At 46.9% G+C, this 20,176-nt stretch overlaps 1 long non-coding RNA gene across 1 annotated transcript; it reads left to right on the top strand.

The window, feature by feature from the left end:
* The first annotated feature begins 619 nt into the window (after window positions 1-619).
* Window positions 620-13,752, top strand: LOC113487455. The gene is made up of 3 exons (XR_003399795.1): window positions 620-760; window positions 3,756-3,835; window positions 12,632-13,752. It is a non-coding gene; the product is annotated as an uncharacterized LOC113487455 (long non-coding RNA).
* The last annotated feature ends 6,424 nt before the right edge of the window (window positions 13,753-20,176 follow it).

The following is a 20,176-nucleotide window of genomic DNA, read 5'->3' as shown; positions in this document are numbered from 1 at the left end:
CTCTGGGCCAGCCTGGCAGAGGCAGCGGGCAGAGCTGAGCGCTGCCAGGCTAAGCCAGGTTTGAGGGTGAGCTCGGCACCCTGTTCTGAGGCAGAAGCTGACCTGTGGTGGTTTTACACCTCCCTTGGCCTCACCTGGGTCTTGCGAGCCTGCAGTGCCACTGCAGCACTCCCGACACTTTGCCTGAGCTGAACTCTTCTTCCAAGAACAGATCCCCAAACCCTCCCGCACGGTATTTTTATCTGCAGTATATTCAAGGTCGTAATGAGCTCAGAATTATCCTCACCTGAAATGATGCATTGTCCAAGCTTTCTCCAAGCATGCTCTTACATGCCTGGAAGTCCTGGCGCCTGATGATTAACAATGAACCCAAATGGGGACGAAGAGACAAGCAATGAAAAATGTCCCCGCAAGACAGGGAGGCTGAACGCGAAGAAACAAATCCCTTTAAGGTGCCCCGAGAGTTACTTTTAGGACCATGATAGCTCCATTAGTTGTAGCTAAGGTGCCACTTCACATTTCATGCTACAGTGAAGTTTTCGTTTGACCAGTAGTGATTTGCACGACTTGTGGAAGTTTCTTTCTCAGTGTTGGCACATTAAAGAAAAAGGCTATACGGCGCTGCAGGCGAGATCCAATATTTTGTTGTCATGTACGATTGCCTATTGACTGTGAAAAAGCAAATAACACAGTCTGAACCACGCAAGCTTTCGGATACCTGCATCCAAGTCTGTCTTGCAGCTTAAAAAGAGACCCTTTGGTAAGAGTTGGGGGGTGTGGGGGGGGAATCCTGTTTTGCCTGACCCTGGAAAATGTGTCAGACTCTCCCAGTTAAGAAAAAGGGTGTCTGTCTTTTAACTCAATTAGCAAACACTGCCAGCTCTGACAGTCCCTAGCTCAGTCCCCAGGCTGTCAGCTGCTGGTCCAATTTTAGTTTTGTGTACTGTCTAGATAGCAAATTTATTGATGAAATATGGTCGTAGGTGTAAGAAAAAATTGGAGGATACGACACAACTCCTTGAACCTATACTTAGGAAGACTAATGTATATCTTGATGAACTGGCAAATGCATCTTTCTGTCCCTGAATGTTTGTGTATGTGAAAAAAAAAAAAATCTGCAAAAAAGATACTGATACGTTGAATGTTGGCTTGTGGGGGGTTTTTTTGTTTTTATTTTTTTCATCCTGCTGCAGTCAGTGGAAAAAAAAATCTGGAAAAAACAACATACAAATAATTGTTACTATGACAGTGCCGAGGAGACCCAGCCCCAGAGCAGCACTCTGTTCCACAAGTGTTTTTCTCAGTTTAAAAAGCCAAAAACTACTTATGGAAGAGTTTTGCCCTAAACATTACTGGGCACTAACTGATGCGATTCCTACTCTGCTGCACACATAGATGATACTGTGTCAAGAGGCTGGAGGTGGCGGGGGAGAGTGGCAGAAGGCAAAAGGGATCTGCAGGTTGGCAGCTGGGTAGAAAGGTGACACCATCCATAGAAATCTTTGACTGAGTTTTGCTTTACATTATTTTTTTGTTTAATGCCAAATGTGTCGTGCATTGTAGTGAATTAGCTTCCAGTCTACGTGCCATGTTCCCTGCTCACCGAGGTCTCTGAAAGGTCAGAGTCAGCTCAGGAGAGATACTAGGGAACAGATTTAGCAGGTTAGTCCCCAAAAATCTGGATTTTGCAAGATCTCAGCCCATGCAACTCTGAAGCCAATGGGATATGTGGGAGAACACCATCTCAGATAAACAGGACCAAAATATCGTACCCTCCTCCATCATCGTATGGAGATCTTTGCACGCATGGGGATGGCACCGCAGAAAAGTGAGTGGAAACCAAAGCAGTCAGGAAAAGCGGGGGTATGGCTGCCCAGTACGCTGAGCAAGGGTTGGAGAGGAAAGAACTCCCTCCAGTTCTGTAGAAGTTCCCTGGAAATAACAATTAAAATTCTCCCGAAGGACTGGGAGTGTTGGCTAGGAGGGGGTTACATCAGAAGCAGAGGAGGTGGTGCCAGCTCCTCGAAGTCAGCGCTCATGGCTTTCCCTCCCAGAGCCTCTGAAGAGAAAGCAATGATTGAATCCAACAAATCACAACCCATTTACACACGGAGAGGGGAGCAGGCAGGACCGCTGGCTACGGAGCCAGGGAGCAGGGGAAGGCAGAAACCCCTCAGAAGTGCAAGAAAAAACGTCCTCAATGTGTGGGAAGAGATGGAGAGTTCAGACAGATAATGCTGCTGGCTCCTGTCTTGTGGCTTGGGTCTTCTCATATTCTAACTGACTGTGTTGGATACGAGCGTGCCCTCATTATTTTAACTATAAGTTGTATATAGTATGCTGTTAATGCCTAGTGCCTTATTTGGTAGAAGCAAAAGGTTCTGAGCCCATAAGGGAGAAAAAAAAAATCAATAAATTACAATAAAAGTGAAAGAAAAACATTTCTCTGGCAACCAGCAATGCAGCGCCAGCAGGAGAAGCAGCCGCACTAAGGGGGGAGAAAAGACAGGGGAAAAAAATAAACAAGATGTCTCATTTAGGGAAAAAAAAAAAAGAGAGAGAGAATTTAAAGCAAGGCACATGTTTTTGCAGGAAAGGAAGTGAGTGAAAGGAGGACAGTTACATGGAATAATTCCCTTTGAAAAGCTTGGATAAGTGGGAAGGAATATATCCTAAACAATAGCTGGGCTTTGCTGGGCACTGAAGACAAACGAGAGGAGGAAAGAGAAAACACCAGCAAATGAAAAGCACAAGGCAGCAAGTTGCCTTCCTGCGGGGCCGCTCCCTCAAAACCCTCTGCCAAGCAGCCTCCCAAGTCCGAATTTCCTCGGGGAGAGGAACAGAGACATTCCAGCTGGCGCTCTCTGCCTCAGCTGGGGCTGGGCTGGGAGGACAAGCATGCTGGTGGCACTGGTGGCCTCCTGAAGCAAAACCCCACCAAGGTGCCTGGGCAGCCCCACGGCTGCTGTCGTTTTGATGCAACACCCCTCACCCACTCCATGGCAATTTCCAGAAAAAAAACCCCATATAGGGCCAGGTCACAGTTCAGTCCTGCTTGTGCTCTCCCTGCACCTTGATCAGGGGCTCTGTTTTCAGTGGAGGGTTTCTATGGTCAAAAAAGGACCATAAAAACGACTTTAAAAGCCTCTGCTTTGGGGCCCTACATCAGGGGGAAAATAAAACGATGAGGGTCACAACCTGCTCCGGATTAGAGGGACTGGCTGGAGCGGGGACTGGGGCAGGATCTGACCCTCGGGGTACAATCACACCTTCGTGCTGACGCTTCCCAGGCACTGCCTCTCTGCAGATGCTTCAGCCCAGTCCAACCGCCCGACTTCAGAGCAGCTACAATTCACGTGGAGAAAATCCACGCGCTGCAGTGATGCAAACGTGTAGCACTTGAGTACGGAGGCTCTGACTTCATTTTACAGCTGGCTCTTCAGGCTTTTGCTTTCCGATTTTTATCTCTGTTTAGAAACAGCCCAACGCTTCCTGAGAAGTCATGGTGCTCCCTTGGCACCGTCACGTTAGCCCTGTCCATCCTCTATGTTAATGCTCGCGGTGCCAGGGAGTTCAGTCTGAGCTACTCAGCAGTTCATCGCTAAACAAATCGAGAAACTGGTACTGAGAAGAGAGGCCTTGGAAATAAACTCTGGGCCTGGAAAGTTGTAAGAATACTCGATAATTATTGTCTGCTGGGTTATTATCTTGCTTCAGAGCCCTTTAAGTGTGCATCTGGTCTATTCCTTTTGCAGGTTCCTCCCTGTCAATACTGAGAATTCATGTGAAACAAAACACTGGATGATCTTTCCCGCTTACCTGAGAGTCACTTAGGGTATGTCCAATATTTCTAAGTTTAAAAAGTAGTCAGACAGGTTTTTAGAAGAAATGAGATGGAAACAGACCGGTTTATATTAATGAATATTATATATTCTTGGCGAAAAGCTCCTGACGGCAGCTAATAACAAAAGGAATGTGATGAAGAAAAATCCCACCGTTAGCATGTGTCTTAAAGTAACAATGAAATTAAATAGCTCTTCTCCCAGTAACGATTTAAAGGCGAATTTCAACCCAGAAAGCTCTGAAATAGCTGTAGGGAGATGGATGCCTGAAGAAAGCCTCCTGCAGTGAAACTTTGCGAGGCTGTTTGTTCCCATGAGAGGTTCCCCAAGACTTCTCGTTGCACACATACCTGCACGCCCTTTCTCCAGAGAGGGTTTCATTCCCCTGCTCGTTTAAAAGATGAGAGCTTGTACGGGAAGAAATAGATGCACTAATAATGTCTTCAGTGACTATTTTCACTATTTTAATATATGGAATCAGATCAATTACCCAGCAGAATATGGTGTCTCAACTGCCAGCAAGGACATTTTTGAGTACTTGACAGCTGACCAGAGGAATTACATCGTATTATACACCCAGTAAAGATCAGTGTCAGGGGGAAACATGGAGCATATAGCGACTATTTCAGTTTGTAAATTAATCACACTGGATGTGAACTCCTTTGTTCGCTACCTCTCTATAACCTGTGGTTCACAGACAGCCTCACTAACATTTCACAATCCAAATCAGGAATTACTGATGCTCATCTTAATTTGACTGAAAAAAAGAAGCGGGAGCCTCCACCACAGCCCTTTGCTGTGCTAGATGCTCTCCAAATACAGACCAGAATGACAATCCCCAGCAGACTAAAGTCAGAGAGAAAACTTTTCTTCTCTAAACTTCTGTGGATTTAGCATTTCTGTGTATAGGTATCAACCCCTATTTGTGTGTGTGTGTCTGTCTTCCCCCAAGAACCCTTCTCCCCACAGTCACTGCCTGTTAGCAGCCTGCAAAGACACATGGGCTCAGTCTTGAGTAAAATAAAAAAAAAATGGGAAGCAACACAAGCAAAGCAATGGACATGGCCATTGAATTCTCGACGAGTTCACCTGGAAAGAAAAGAGAAAAAACAGAGAAGAGAGGGGGAGGAACGCTGAGACCCAAGGAGAGTCTTGTGGGCATGGATAACTGGCTCGCTGCTGCTGTGGTTCATGGAACTGCCCCATCTGTGTAACGGGCAGATTTCAGAGGAGGCAATCCCCCCTGCTTTGCTTTCTCCTCCTCTTCCAAAATATCGTAACCCGACAGGTGGTTTCGCAGTAGTCATTCTAGCAATTCTCAGTCTGAACACTAAATAACGTAAAATTCCCCCAGCCTGGAGTCAAACACCGTGACATATTTCAGTCTCGGTGCTGATTCACTCCTTGTGTGGGGATGTACCACCGTCTCTCCATCCCAACATCCTGCCCACCCGAGGTCAACAGACAGATACAACCAGATGTCTCGCTGCCCTCCAGCCTTCCTCCTCCTCCTCCTGCAGTGTCCAGGAGAGAGAACATCCAACTGCTGGGTGATGGCCGTGTATCGCAAAGGGCATTTGACATCATCATTATTCTGCTGTAATCATTCAATAGCAACCGCCCCAATACTGTGACTTCTCCAGGAGAATTGGGGTGTTTTTCAGCCTACTTGATCCGCCAGAGCGCTGCAGCCTAGGAAGAGTCCTAGATTGAGGTTAGACCCTAAGGACCTGATTTCCAATATCCTGCCCATTGGCCCCATTCAGAAAGAAACTGAATCCGGTGTCTAACTTCTTGTCTCACTGAAGCCATAAGCACAGGAGTCAGAATTAGGCAAGAAGGCAGCGCTGTGCTACCCGTCACCTTAGGCTTCAGTGTTAACAAGGCAATACAGATGCTACGAGGCACTGCCGTGTCAAAGGTGAAAAATACACTTTATCTTCCTCATCAAGCTATTGAGAGAATTCCAAATAAACGTGCACATGTCTATGTTTAACTCTTGTTCCTTTTTAAAAATAAATAAAAAATAAATTATTCAGCTCATACAGGCAATGAATATAGGCCACAGAATCCAACACACAGCAGCAAAAGTACTCCATTATTAAGTCTGTAATTGCCAAGAATTAATTTGCTAATTGCATGCAACTAATCTGCGTCCTTTTTGTTTTATATCAATTAACAGAGTAATTAAAAAAAGCAATCTTCTTGATAGTTCCTCACTGGCAGACTTAGCCCAGCAGAGCTAATGAAAGAGGGCCACCCTTTAACTAACCTCATTAGTATCTCTTCTTTTGTTAAACACCCTACAAAAAATAGTTAATTTTGCTGCATGAAAGTCCTTGATGTTAGACTGCTAATGAGGGGGCCACACAGCTCTGATTCGGTGTTTGTTTGGAGAGTAGCTCTGCTCATTGCAAAGCAAACGCTTGTTGCCTGCCTTGCTGCCCTTTCAGAGATGGAGAGTCAGGTAGGCAGCCAGAGGCGTGTACCGGTTAGAGGTTTATAGATACGAGCAGTCACCGACCCTTTAAAGATCCCTCCAGGTCAAAAATGAAGTTTGTTTCACACACACACACACACACACAAAAAAAACCCCAAACAAACAAGAGAAGACCTGACTGCAAAAAGAGAGCCGCCGAGGTACGGCTGTGTCTAGGTTCTGATCTGAAGAGATACCGCTCTGACAGCAGAGCTGGGGAAAGACAGACAGACGAGTTTCGGGCTGTGGCAGAGATGGTGCACGGGAGGTCGTACACACGGTGTAAGTGACCCGTGCAGGCAGCAGCCAGACGTGGCTCTGGATGCCTGCGCAGGCTCATCCGATCCGCGGACGGGCAGATGCGTGCGGGTGGGAGCTGGGAGACGCGCAGGGACCTGCTGGGATTTTCAATAGTTCGAAATTTCCACTCATTACCTTGCACTTCTGAAACCCTCTGAGGATCTCTGCTCCTCGGCGGCTCCTGGCTGTAAAGACGCCCGAGCACAAGAACTCATCACAGATGCATTTCTAATACGTTTCACAGCTACCTACCTCCTCTGAAGGACAGTGGTATGCATGGTCGTGGTGTCTAAGGCATTTTAAAGGTGCTGGGTAGGGGCAGAATGATTAGACAGAGGGGAATCACCATCGAGGAGGACAGGAGGATGAGTGTGCGGCTGTGCCTGCGCGACTGGGATTCAGGAGGGAAAAACTCTGCTCTGATTACGGAATAAAATAAACTTCAGAGTCCTCTCACCTGGCTGAACATCATGTGAAGCTTGGTACGAGGCCTCTGTAAGTTCAGCTTGCCACTGAGCTGTACTAACACGGCCTGCATGCTTCGATACTGCCTTCATTCAGCGGGATAAAAACCTGTAAATATATATATATATGTTTTAACTGTTGTAAGAGATATTGTATAATACTCTATTGTCCAAAGGAGAGCTTGTGAGGAGAGCTGCAGCATCGCTAGCACAGCAGACACGCACTAGCTCCCAGGGCTGTGGGCTCTTTCATTTTGCCTGCTTTGCTCGTGGGGTATGCCGGGTTACGAGAGCCCTGTGCCGCTGTACGTGACGTGGACGCCTCATTCCTCCTCCGTGCGCGGAGCTGGGCCATGTGGTGACCTCTTGGCTCTGGTTTAGCACCGTGCTGATACCTGCCTCCCTGTCGGCCTCGTCTGAAGGTGTTCGCAGCTCATGTCCTGCTTTTTCTGAAAGCTCCTGGAGCTGGAAACCGTCCTTGCTGTAATGAGACCTTCCACCAGGAGGCAAGTCAGGCTTCACACCGGCACAGCAAAGAGCGAAACGGCTCTAGCCAAGAGTCGTCTTTCACCATGGAGGGGTCCCAGATGATGCTTGGGTGCCAACGACACCAGGAATTTATCTCTGAACACATCAGATGAGACTTACAAATTTTTCCCTAGATTGGATTTCTAGATTTGCTCAGTAGATTTACCGAAAAAAAATGTCAGTGTAGCAGGTGGCAGCGTTAGCCGTGTTTTGCTGCTTCAGGAGCTGGGCTTTGTCAGAGGGAACCAAAGTGGGTCCGTGTTACTGTGAAGTGACAAGCTGAAACCCAGGAAGGTTCAAAAACCTCCTCCCAAGCAAGATCGGAGCCCAAATCCTGGACAGAGACGGGGTGCGCTGTGTTTCCCTTTAGGGAGATTTTTGGAAACCATCTTTCCCTGCAGACAGTGTCTCCCGGGTTGGGTGGCTGTTGCCCATCACATTTAAGGGACATCTGCCAGTGAGATGCTGGACCCGATCCTGGAGCCCCTTAGACACGAACCAGAGCTCATTTCACCCTTCTCCTGCCTATTACCTGTGTCTTCAAGACATGCTCTCACAGGTAGATGAAACCTTTTTGTCATTCCCACGTGAAAAGAAGGGATAAAATAAAAAACAACCCACAACTGCTACTGCTATAGGTACCTTTGAAGCAAGGGCTTCTTTGCACCAGTGGTAGCTGGAGCTGGGCAAAGGGCTCTCCTGCACTGTGCACCATGCCCTAGGACATTACCCTAGGACAACGTATTTGTTTGACTTTCTTTTAATCCAGACCTCACTCAGATACTAATTACAGTTAAGGACTGAGCTGACTCGCTCCCTGTGTATCTGAAATAGTGAAAACCGCTTGCTACTGTTTAAAGCAATCAAGATTTTCTTTTCTTCCCTGTGTGCAGGGATGTCTCAGGACCCAGGGGACAGCGGTGCCCGTAGCCGTCTGCCTTGGCTTCCCTGAGTGGGGAACAAATGGGAAGTAAAGCCGGGGAGGGAAGCGAGGTGTTACCACCAAGGAGGGGAAAAAAAAAAAAAGAAAAAAAGAACTAAGCCAGATTTATGCTTCAGCCTTTTCCCTCCGTAATCAGCTTATGTTGTAGAGTTAAATGAACCGATGGGGAACTCACACAGGCGGACGGGGCTTGTCAGCTGAGAACTTGTAAATCACCCACCGGTGTGAGAAGCGCGTGCAAGGGCGGGCGTGCAAGGGGGGCCGGGTGTGCACGCACGCGTGCGGCAGAGCGAGGGCCGGCATGGCGAGGGCAGGTGGGGTTGGCGGGGGCCCAGCGCCCGCGCTCGGCGGGTACCCCTCCCGCCAGGCCGGGTGTGAAGGAGCAGCTGAGACGAATTGCAATACCTCCCACTCCTCTGCCCATTTGTTTCTTATGAATGCATAATGAATGCTAATGAATTCCTCACTTGGGGCATATGGTTAAGACATATAGAGCCTAACCTTGCTACAAAGAAGAAAGACCTTGATATTGCAAGATGGGGGAGGGCTGGGAGGAACCCAGCGATTCGTGAGCTGAGCTTGGGTCAGCGGGACTCATCCTGCTCTAGCCCAAGGTCTTGTTCAAATGCAACGCGCTACGGGACCTGGAGGGGGAAAGAGGAATTATTTACTTCCCCCCCTAAAGGAAAGGCAAACATATGTCCACAGGTATGTTTTAGAGGCTGAGAGTTGCAATGAGGTTAACGAAAAAGGGTTTCTCCTTTCTCTGGAGAAATGGGAGGTATCTGAAGGAAAATGTTTCACAGCTAGTGCAGAGGAAAAATGGATACACAAAGATTCAAAATAAATGTTGGAAAGAACCTAAACACCCTCAGCTTATGTTTCTTTATGTCCATTCAGCCCTTGGGCTTCTCCACTGAAAGCAGCGACTGGAGGTGCCATGTAGCACCTGAAGTGAGGGATGGGTTTGTGCAATGAACAACTCTCCTCCAGAAAAACACCAGAGCCCCAGCTCCCCTGGCAGGCACCAAGCCTGGATCTGGCTGAAAATGAATAATTCTGCCTTGAACTGCAGCAAAAGAGGGGGTGATACCTGGGGGCTGATGGGGAGAGAGGGGCAGAACAGAGTGCTGTGAAGATGCTGCAGCAGCACGACAAACAACAGCTTTGGAAATGGAGAAGGATGCTAACGAGTAACAGGAGATGCAGCAGCGGGGCCCAAATGGTGACAGTGGGAGAGGCTCAGGGTAGCAAAGCAGAAGCCTCAGACATGAAGATGATGATGGAGGTGACAGATACAGCCACATCAAAGCAAAGCAAGCGGCGTGCTCTGGCCCCAAGGGCCTTCCTCCCCTTAACCCACATCTCTGCCACCCCTGTGGCTCCTTGTGTGCTCCTTCAGTGGTGTTCAGCCTTCCAACCCTGGAGGTTTAGGGCTATTTTATACTCTGTAGCATAACCAAGTCATCCTCGAGAGACTGGCAAATACAACACAGGAGCCATGTGTAACCCCCAGCCATCAAAACTGCAGCTGGTGACACCTCAGGGCATCTCCAATGGCAAGAGACACCAATATTCAGGCAACTGAATCCCACCTCGTGTGTCACAGGGCTGGTTTTGTGACAGTGTAGAAAGTCCCTATAGGCCTGATAGAGTCAGGACAGACTGGGACCCTACAACAGCGTGAGTTCATGGTCCTGCTTTGGGCTGATGGGTGAGCAAGAGGTTTGTGAGCAGATTTCTGCTTTCCTGCCTAGAGATGTCAGGTGCTAAAGCCTGATGGGTTAGTGCTGCAAACCCTGGACTCTGTCCCAGCCTCTCACAACCCAATATATTTGGAAACTACTGTGAGACTTCTTTTTTTAATTGGAAGAGCTAAAATCTTGATTCTTCAGGCAACTTTGGACCTAGTCGTGAAGGGCTGCCAGTATCCCGAAGAAGCAAAGACTTACAGACCAAGATTTAAATGAGTTAGCTCAGAGACCTGTAAAAACAGATCTCTTTACTGGGCTATATAGCAAACCACTCCTGGCTGAGTTGTGGGGCTGCATTCAGCTCCTACCGCTCTGCTCTTAGTCCCACGCCAGGCAGCACTAACTAGCTCTAATATTCCTCCATGGCTGCTGTCATGTCTCTGAGATATCAAAACCCACGCACCCTGATGGCTTGTCCCCCAAAGGGTCAGAAAACATCAAAAAAATGCTCGAGGATTTTCAAAGTATTCAAAAAACCCATCTAAAGAAACTTTCACCCACACCAAAAATTCTTTTAATACCAAAAATTGTCATAGGATCCTTTTGGAAATCTGCAGCAGGCAGATTTCTGGGTGAGACAACCTCTCGAACAGCTGGGGGGGTCTGAGCTGACACCTGAGCTGGATGCTCCACCGTCAGCATTAGGACTTTGAACACTGTGGGTGAAGGCGTGTCCTTCTCTGCTGTTTTCTAGCTAAATTTATCCACGTCCTCTCCCCTTAACTGTAGCAGGACCAGTTAGATGGACACTTCTGTAGCACTTTCAGGCACTGCTGTCCTTTGCTGTCCATCTCATGCCTTATAACAGGAGCTGGGAATAGTCAAAACAATGTAGAAACGCACCATTTGCCATAGCTTGTGACTGCTAATTTATCAATGCATTTCTGAGAACAAAGCAGCCCAGGTACCTCACTGAGCAAGCAGTGAAAAACAGCAGAGAGAGAGAGAGAGCGAGAGCTGGAAAAATTTCAAAGTCCTTCTAAAAATTAAAATCTGAAAGCCAGCCAAGTCCCAGCAGCCGAGTGGAGGTGCGAGGCATTTAGTCTCCGGGGTGGGCAAAAGCAGCCGACTGCCGTATGCAGTGTGCATCAACACCTCTTGACACTTATGAATATGGGGCTGGTGCTGATGCCCACTTGGATGAAAGAACAGAGTGAGACTGCCAGCGTCGAAGTGGGTGGAAGGGAGGGACGATCTGTAGCAAGATGTTGGGTTTTCTTTAACCCTCTCTGACACAAAGAGCAGCCCATGCACCCGCTCCTCGGGGGGGGCTTTGAGCCATGGAGGAGATTTAAAGGATGCAAAGGTTTGGGTGCAGGTTAACTGAAGGATGGATGTGGGTTAAGCCCACGGGAGGGGATCTGTACGGTTGTGACATGTGGACACTGGTGTTCAGTGCTGGGGGAAAAAAAAAAAAGGTCTGATGGATTTCTTGCAGCACTGACTTGATTCGTGGCAATGCTTCAGTTTGCTGGGAGCTGTGGGTGTTGAGCAACTCTGGAAACTCGGGCCCTTTGCATCCTGCAGCACTTTGCACACAACTCAGCAGCAACCCCCGACTCCTGAACAGCAGGGAAGCACACTGCCTTTAACTTTCCGAGACTTGATGACTTCTTTCTGCAAGCCCAGAGAAGATATTGTGATCACTTAAAATAGCTCTGTGCAATAAAAGATTGTGGTAGGAACGAGACGGTTTCAGTGAAAGCTGCTGATAAATGAAGGCTCAGCTTGGAGTGTGTTTTAAATCCCTACATCATAAATCGAAATTCACGCAGGTGGGGGCAGCTGGTGTGAGGACTTGGGTCACGGCAGCCTCATCAGTGGACAAAGAATCTCTTTAGTTTGAAGTGCCATTCTCTTTCAGACTTCTCAGTTGTGGGTTTTGGCTTTTGCCAAATCCTAAACAAAACAACAAAGTAATCCCAACCTGCTCTGCTCTCCTTCCTGCCCCTCCTTCTGCTCCCCCTTGCAAGAGGCTTCCCCAGCAGAGCCCCAGGGGCCAGAGCAGCAGCATCCCACCATAAAGCCGTCCCTGCTCCCCCAGAGCCGACTGGGGAGCTCACCCAGGAATACTCCTCATGCTACCACATTTGCATGACAGACGGCTCCTTTGCATTATCCACCTCTTCCCACAGAAGCCCCGTCCATCCCTCGGGCATCCCGTGGGGATATCTGCTGTCGCAGGCTGCTTTCCACCCCCTCGCTGCCCACCCTTGCCCTCACTCCTACGTGCTTTCAGCAAAGCATCGCTCCGATATGTTGGTCCCACGTTAACTTCTGCTCATTCTAGCTCCTTCCGTCATTTTTGTCTAAAATTTCAGGCCTCTGAGATGCAAAGAGTGAGACAGTCCTTCGACACTTGCGACGAGCACCCAGTGCAGACACGCTCCAGCTCTGCTCCAAGCCCCCAGCCCACCCCAGCAAGGGGCTTTGGTGGACAGGAGGAAGAAAGGAGCATCTCTCGGGGAGAGACACAGTCCTTAGCCCAGCTGCAACATGCACCGTGCCTGATACGTTGTAATGACATGAAAATGAATAGAATAAACTGAGTGGCATCGTTATTAACCTTTGTTACCTCAATAAATCAAACCAAAGAGCAGCAATTACTCCCGTTTCTGACAAATACTGGTTACGCAGCGGATTTCCCCCTTGCTCTTGGTCCCGTGCCCTCTCCCTCACTCTCTTTCACAACTGGAATCAGGAAGGTGCAGTACATATCACGGTATTGAAAAGAATAGGAATAATTTAATATCAGCTCATAAAGGCACGTAACAGATAACATGGGGCTTCCATGGCATCCATCTACTGCACTCTTAAACCAGGCAGCGGGTTTTCCAGGGTGGATCCTGATCCTGGTCCCTAAACTGCTGCACAGCAGCACACTCATTCATCCACGCCTGCACAGAGACAGATATTCTCATTTCTTTTGCATCAAGCTCCGGATCTCAGGAATTGCTGAATGAAAAGGTTGGAAAGCAAAACTTACCCTCCTCCAAACTCTGGTCCAAAGTATGAGTCAAGCTTTTGGCCCCAGATCAGGACCATCAATTGGGCTTTCTGCTTAGCACTAAACTTGCCTCGGGTTTTTGTCACACACTTGTGTCAACACCGATATGAGTTTAGGAGTCTGATGCTGCTCCCAAGCCAGCTAATTTCTGAGGTCAGTGCCATGCTTTCAGATCGATTACTTCAGAATTTAGTCAGCACAAAACAGCCTCACAGTGGAGTGCTATGCTTGCATATTTAAAGCTATCTGGGAAGAGGATCTTTCAGCAAAGGTATTCAATGAGACTTAAAAATCAATCCTCATTTGAAGGAACTGGCCAAGTATTGCAGCAACCATTGTTAAAATGCCTAGATTAATAATAAATCAGAGCTGACAAATACCTTTTGCATTTTTGACTTTGTGGATTTATTTTCTCAGAGGATCTGGTTGTGGACATGAGAGTTGAGGATGTGTTTCTTTAAAGAAAGATTCAGAATTACAATTCAATAAACTTTGAAGGACTTTTTGTACATCTGGCAGAACCCATGTATTTTATTTGTTCAGACTATTTATTTCCCTCGGAAATCCACAGAAGTCACTTTGGAGATTTTAAAAATTCCCTGGGAATTTCCAAAGTCACACGTGCAGTGTAAATAGCGGGATTCTAATATTCAAATATTATGCCCAGCCTTGAAATAGTTTGAAACGAGAATTGAACAGATGCTCTGTGATGAGCAACTGCTGAAGTTTGGGTTCTTCTTGAAGAGGTAAATTTGTTTGAGCAGCACGGAGCGCTCATGGCTCTGGCCCTTCCTTGCTGCCAGAGCCCACGTGAATGCCCCGTCTGTGCTGATGCCCCGCTCCACAGACCAGAAAATACAGAAGCAGTGCTGGGCTGGTTACTGTGCCGGGTGAAACCTTCCTTTTGAGAAGGTTTTGCTGGGTTGTATTTGCTTTCTCATGCTTAGATTTTCATCAATCCAACATGAAACAGCAGTCTGATATCAGCACCCTCCGGTACAGGGACCGGTGTCCCATGGTGCTAGACAAACCCAGAGTGGCCTAAAAGCTTGGATGACCCTCATCTCTCTATCTGGAAGACATTGAAGGTTCAATAGATATGATCGTGTGAACACCCTGAATAAATTTCACAGGCTTATTTCCTCTGATATAATTTCAGCAGTGTGATGCTGCGTGGTTTTCACGCAGGGAACTACAACTGGTAGGACCAATGGGAAATACTCATTGCTCTCTGAAGCGTCTACTTCTCTCAGTAGTTTTGCTATTGCTAGATCTGCAATGAGACCCAACCTTTGTTTTAGGTCAGCTCGAATCTAATTGAGGGATGAATCTTTGTTGTATGGATGTCTTTGTGACTTATGTGCTCAGAGTTGATTTTACTCCCCCAATCTTATTAAGGACTTATTATAGTGTGAAGACTGCTGCAGAGTCCATGAGGCTATGGGAGAGGTGCCCTTTATTGCTAGCGAGGGGTACGTGTGTGAGCTGGGAAGAGTGAGAGGGAAGCAAACCGGACATAAATCATCCAGAATGCCAGCCAGCGTAGCCTAAAGCTAAGAGAAAAGCAAGATTATTTTATTTCTCTTTTCCAATGAGCGAAGGATTCTGACCAAAACTCTGACAGCAAGTAGTGACTTCAGCAGGCATCAGGCGTGCAGGAAGGACAGAACCTCTTCCCAACTAACCTCAGCAACGTTGTTTCTGCACTTTTATTATCCTAAAATAATCCTTCCTCTCCTGCCTCCCCCACCGCTTCTGAAGAAAGGAGGTGGGATTTTGTCATTTTGATCAGCGTGAGAGGAGTGGGGCTTGTTTGGGGATGAGGTGGCTGGAGCCCACATTTCCTTCCCTTTCTTTTCCGCTGGAGCATGCGACAGTTTGCAATGGGAGGACCAGGCGGCTACAGGAGCAAAGTAGTAAAAAAAAAAAACAACCAACCAAACCACAACCCACCCAGTCCCACATCACAATGACTTTTCTCAGATGATAAACATAATAATAAAACCCCTCCTAGTAGCCAATATGATGCTAATGCTTCTTAGCTCTGTCAAAAGTGAAAACAGCTCCTTGCTGTCAATTACTGGAGGGACAGCTGGAGTCTCTCCTCTCACTGTCAGGATGCAGACATATTGCATGTCATCGAGAAGGTAACAAATTCACCAGGACAGCATCACCATCTGTCACCAACAGAGACACCGCCGAAACAAAGGGTCAGGCTTCGGCGCAGAGCTCGGGCCTGATCTTACCCCGTCTTGCTTGTCCTTCGCTGCAACGCGGAGGGGCGCAGGTGGAGGTGCCCCCCGAAGCCCCACATCCGTCCTGGGGATACACGGGGGAGTTTCGGTTTATAAACTGAGGGGACGAGCTTTGAGTTTTGAAACGATTCTTTTCACCAGCGAACCTCGTGCAGAAGCCTCCAGACCCTGCTGGTGGGTATAAGCCACGGCGTGAAACACCGTCTGGTTTCGCACTGTCCCTCACCCAGTTTCCATCTCCAAGTGCAATGTTTTTCACCGTGACCTCCTTACACGCAGGGCATCTCCCTACGTGCACGAGTAGATGTGTTTGGGCTACTCGCAGGAGTAAAATGACACCCACGGAGGGCTGAGGGATCAGGCTGTAAGTCGATTTGTTTGGGGCCAGATGGTTGATTCCCCACATTATTGAAGTCTGACTGCCCTGGATCTGCTCTTGTGAGGAGATGCTCGCCCACCCCAGGAAGGCGCTTACACTGGTCCAAACTCTACACATGATCTGAACCCCAGGAAGACAACAAATAATTCTGTGATACGGTTTGAGGTTATTTTCAGCATTTAACCAGCTCTCCAAAAACTTTAAAAAATACTCTTCAAAAAAAAAATCCCTCAATTAGTAATACCGTTTTTTAAAAACATGTTTTTGAAGATGCAGTTCAGGAGAATAGTGTAAATAATGTAAATAATTTAAGCGATGTGTTTGGGTTTTTTTTTGTTTTGTTTTTTTTTTTTTCTATAGCATATATTGTTGTGCTATTTAAAAATAACCCACATAACTCCTTTCTTTCACTCGAGATGAGGCTTATTTCCAACTGATGATGTGCTAATTATTTTGAGAGCAGAGTTTATTTTTGACAGAAAAATCATTGTACTTAAAATCACGTAGAGTGTTGAGACTTCGGATGAGTCTGAAAGAAAGATATTTCTGCAAAACTAGCTCAATGTGACAACGCAACATGTTCACGTAGCTCCTGTGCTTGTGTTACAGTATTAATTTGGGATACCCTGCGGCTGCTGGCAAATGCAGCACTGTGGGGTCCAGGTGACATCTGGGGATACCCTTTGGGTTTCCAGAGTCAGATGGCAGCTTTCCTGTTTTCTATCAGCTGCAAGATCCAGGACTTACAATTTATATTCTTAAATATCTCAGGTGTTATTTAGAAGTTAGCTCAGGAGTCAGTCTGGTGAAGGAAATGAAGTTATCTGGAATTAAATAGCACAATTCAGACTTTGGCAGTCATTTGGATGCTGCTTTGCTCTGGTCCTGCAGGACTTCTCTGGAAATCCTGCCTTCTCCCTGCTCTATTGCACAGTAATAATGCAAAATAACCACAATTGAAATGTGATCTTAATTCCAAACTGCAGCAAAAAAATGGACTTGCTCCTGCACTTTCTCAACTTGTGCTACTTCTGCTGAGATTTACAACCGGCACACAGTCGTTCAGAGAAAAAAAAAAAATGTTACTGCAGACATAAGGGTACGTTTCTAACAAGGAGAAATAGCTCATCCTCTAGTCACAGGCCTATATGCCAAAATTAATTTCATGCTTTAGGCTACAATAAATGACAACCGACTACCCTGAATCATGTGAAATAACTTCTAAAGAAGTTACAACTGCTGCTTTCCCCCTTCCCAGCACTGTTCCATTTCTCAACCCCCAGGACAGACATCTCCAACACGGAAAGGCAGAGCATGGAGCTGCGAGGCTGTGTCTCATACCCTCCCCTCCACCCCTTCCTTCTCCCTCAGCATTTGTGGGTTGCCTTGGGATTTGTCACTTGACTCTTCTCCAAGGTTACATCACGATTGCCATGATGTGGCAGTCACAGGATACTGCCAGCAAGAGGCTAGGGATGAGATTCAAATTGTAGCTGGTGGTCCTCCCTCCATCCCTCCTGCCCCTTGTCCTCTCCTGCAGGAATCAGGACAGGCTCGGGGAGCTGCAAAATTTCCACACTCAGGGCCGTATAAATCCACACGAGTGAAAGGAGAAGGTTTGTAAACTGGCTTGGGAGAATGACTGGAGTTCAGGAAAGGAAGGCAGCAGTTGACATTCTTACTAGAAAAGACAGCACGAAACGGTTCCACGCTCATCACTGTGAGCTGGGGGCAGGTGGTTTGGGCTGTGATTGCTGCCTTCACCTAGACCCACGCTAGTCTCTTCTCTTGTGGACGACAGAGCTGAGCCGCTTGTTGCACAATTTCCACAAAACCCACTTCCCTGAACTCCCAGCATTTTTGGAGGTGGCTCTTTGACAGACTTTTAGATGGACTCTACTCTAAATCCTTCACTATTTTCCTTTTGCTGGGAAGAGCAGGCAGACCAAAAATTGAGTTGTGGTTCCTCTAAAAAAACCTTTCAGGGAGGTGTTTTCCAATACACCAAGGGAGAGCTGCAGTCTGGGTCTCCACAGGGAGATTGAGGACATTGGGGAGGCTATGACAGGAGGGAGTTGATCCCTAAGGTCTCCTAAGATATTTCTCTGCCCCTCAGGACATCCCTCATCCTCATCCCCACGTGGGACAACATCCACTGAGCAACCTCCTCCAGAGAACCAAACCTGGGCAGTTCGCTGAAACTCAGACTCTGACCTCTACGTTTGAACACAACAAAACAACCTCAAAAAATTCATTTAGGAAATCACATCAAAGAGTTGCTCCCCAAAGGGTGTCCCGGTTTGCTTTGAAGAAGTCACCTCTGCACAGAAACCAGCTGTTTTAAACCGCAAGGCGCGGGTTTAACAGCACTGAATGGATGAAGCCCAGGCCACACACTCGGGATGGGGACAAGGTTTTAATTCTCTTGTTTGCAAAGGTTTCTGCAAACCGAAGCAAATCCCGCCCTGGCTGCCCGGCTTAGTTTGCCCTGTGATAGGCTTAGAGCAGTATGAGGGTATTTTATCTTTGTGGCTACACAAGAAAAAGGCCAAATGATCAAATGCTCCACGTACCCCTCTCTAACTTGGTCCATGCTGGGCGGCTGACTTCACAGCCGGAGCTTGCTGACTTTCACAAAGCCCCGTGCAGCTATTTTGGAACTAGAGCTGATCTTTATGCATTAACACGGACCCAGATTTTAGAAGAAAACTCACATTTCTTTTGAGCTGCTTGCTCAGAACATTTTGCTCTCTCGATCGCTCTGCCTGCAGAGCCCTGTAGCCACCACCAGCAAGAGAAATGAGAAACCTGACACTGCTCCTTTATTAAACAGAGCGGAAAACTTCAAGAGAGGAAAAACTTAGCTTGAAAGCAATATCCGCACTTGGATGTTGTTCGGAATGGTACTGCAATGTGGAGGCATGTTGAAATACACCTTGTGGTGCTGTCCTGGGCTTGCATCGAAGTGGTGCCCCCCGCATAAAAAAAATTGCTTTTCCCTCCAGTGAAATGCAGCTGCCTCTGGGTGGGGAAAGCAGTTGATAAAAATGCAGCTGTTCCATTAGTCTGGACAGGGAATGGAAAAGAATTGGAGAGTTACAGGGGAAGTCAGGTGAGAAGAACCTGATCTAAGGAGCTGCTCTAAGGGGAAGATTTTTTTTTTGTTTGTTTGAACACAAATGGCTTTTCAGCATGGATTTTTGGCATTGACCACGTTTTTCTTGCTGAAATAATCGTGACATTTCCATTAAGACTTGTCATTGCAAGTCATTCGACTCAGCCCATAAAAAATTAGCAAACGTTCGGATACATCTCATAAGTCATGCGCATCTCTGAAGAAGTCAAAGAAAAAAAAATAATCTAAAACCAGTAAAGAATTTTGGAAATTCTTTTTTTTTTCCCAGTAACTTGACGAGCTATAGTAAGCAACAGGCAAATAGAAACATCACAGTTGTACCTCTGAGCACCCCCAAAGAGGGAAGACGTTTGCTCAGAGGGGTTACGAAGGACTGCAGGCTGCAGCACAGCTAAGCCAAGGCACATAAACTTCTCCAGCACCAGTTTATAAACTAGTAAAATTTTTCACCACAGTTTCTACACAAAATGAAGCAACAACAACTGCGCCAAAAACGTGTATGGGTGTAAGTGGCGTTAGAAAACAGGGTTACCCTAGTGAACAACCAATCTGTCTTCTCTGGTCGTGAGTTTTCAAAGATATCTCATGACTAAATACAGAAGAGGCATATATTTTGTGTAGCTTATAAATTCTGGGACTCTGGGGCATGGCCCACGCTTAATCAGTGTTTCCTGCATTTGTTTTATCAGTGGCTACAGAGAAAACCAAATTTTCCAGGGATGCATTTGTTCAGCCCTCCTATGTGACCATAATGTACAAGGTGAGCAGGCGAGGGCCGTGGTACCAGAAGTATTTTTCTATACCTTGAATAACCATAATGATAAAAAGTGATGTAAACAATTAAGCACACTCGTTAGCAATTAACTTTTTTTTCACTTTAGTCAAACAACAAATTCATTTTCTAACACATTAGAGGCATTAGAAATGTGTATTTCCGGGATTTTTGTTTCGTTTTCTTTAAATCATTTCCCACACGAGGTCTAAAGGACTTGGCTCTGCTGACATCCAGAAGACAGAGATTCATGCTCAGGACCTGGGGCAAGATTTATCAAAAGCAAAATGAGGAGAATTTTTTGACGTTTTCACCTT

Source organism: Athene cunicularia, assembly GCF_003259725.1.
Source record: "Athene cunicularia isolate RWA chromosome 20 unlocalized genomic scaffold, athCun1 chr20_part1, whole genome shotgun sequence".
In the NCBI taxonomy this organism is placed as follows: Eukaryota; Metazoa; Chordata; class Aves; order Strigiformes; family Strigidae; genus Athene; species Athene cunicularia.
This window is presented reverse-complemented; position numbering and strand designations above follow the sequence as displayed.